Here is a 1,451-nt window from a genome sequence, read left to right as displayed (position 1 = left end):
ACAGTTACTGCAGCCTCAACCTCCTGGGCTCAGGAGATCTCCGGACTCAGGCTCCCGAACAGCAGGGACTACAGGCATTCACCACCACGCCCGGCTCCTTGTTTTGATTTATTGTAGAGACGAGGTCACGCTTTTTTGCCCAGGCTAGTCTCTAACTCCTGGGCTCAAGGAATCCTCTAGCCTAGGCCTCCCAAAGTGCTGGGATGACAGCCGTGAGTCGCCAAGCCTGGCCCTCTGGTCCTATTCTAATTGAAGTTTGTCAATGCACAGAGCTAAGAAAACAATATAGTTCTAAAGTCTGCCCAGTTGGGAGATGTCCTGGGTCCCAAAGGTTTAGCGAGGAGAGTAAGAGGCTAGAATGGGAGAGTCGGAAGCACTGCTTTGGTCTAAAGAGGAGGAAGGTGGTTAACCCACAACAGGCACCCTCCTTCCAGTCCCTAAAACCAAAGCGACAAAGGCTCAGGCTGGCGCCTCCCCTTCTCCATCTCCTGGCCAAACGAGTCATCTTTCGGAGTCTTGCTCTGTCGCCCAGGCTAGAGTGCAGAGGCACGCTCACAGCTATCGCAGCCTCCACTCGCTGAGCTCAGATGATCCTTCCGCCTCAGCCTTCCAAGCAGTTGGAACTACAGGCGCGCGCCACCCCGCCCAGCTAATTTTTTGATTTATTGTAGAGACGAGGCCTGGCCAAGTTGCCCAGGCTGGTCTCAAAACCTGGGCTCAGCAGTCCTCTCGCCTCCGCCTCCCAATACTGGGATGACAGGCGTGAACCACCGCGCCCGGCCCAAGCGAGTCATCAGACCACCTCTTCCCTTTGATACTCCAGCTGAACTTAATCTTGGGCAGCTTCCCAGTGACAATATTGGGGAGGGGCAGGGGGACCGATAACTGCCATGTTGGGCGTGCCTCGGAGATCCCTGGTCCCCGATTTGCGCCCAGGCACGGGCGATCACAAACAATGTCTACGGGGGGTCACCTGTCTCGGCTGACGTGCATGGAGACACTGCCCGGCACTCACGAAACAGAGGATTCGGGCGAGCGCCGCTGACACGCGGCCCCACCCCGCTTCCTTCACAGACCAAGGCCCCGCCCCCTCCCGAGCGGAACTGCATCCCCTGCGTCCCCGCGCCCCCACGCACAGCGTGACGTGAGCGCCCGAAGCCGCTCGCGCCCGCCCGCCTCCCCGGACGTTCAGGGCCGGCGCGGGACGCGCATGCGCGGCAGGCGGGGCCGCCGGGGTCTCGAGGCTCAGCCATCTGTTGCGCCGCCGCCCGGGGGAGCCGGCAGATCCGGGTCTCGTGGTCGAGAGTGACGTGTCGATCGAATCAAAACAGAGGAAGGGGGAGAAAGCCGGCGGCCAGGAGCGGCGGCGGCAGCGGCGGCAGCGGCGGCGTCCGGAGTAGCCGCCGCGTTCCGGAAGCTCCCGGCGGTCTCCTTGCGGAGCCGCGGTCCCG

The sequence above is a fragment of the Carlito syrichta genome, unplaced genomic scaffold, assembly GCF_000164805.1.
Source record: "Carlito syrichta isolate Samal-C Ts95f unplaced genomic scaffold, Tarsius_syrichta-2.0.1 Scaffold312207, whole genome shotgun sequence".
Classification (NCBI taxonomy): Eukaryota; Metazoa; Chordata; class Mammalia; order Primates; family Tarsiidae; genus Carlito; species Carlito syrichta.
Note: the sequence above shows the minus strand (reverse complement) of the source record.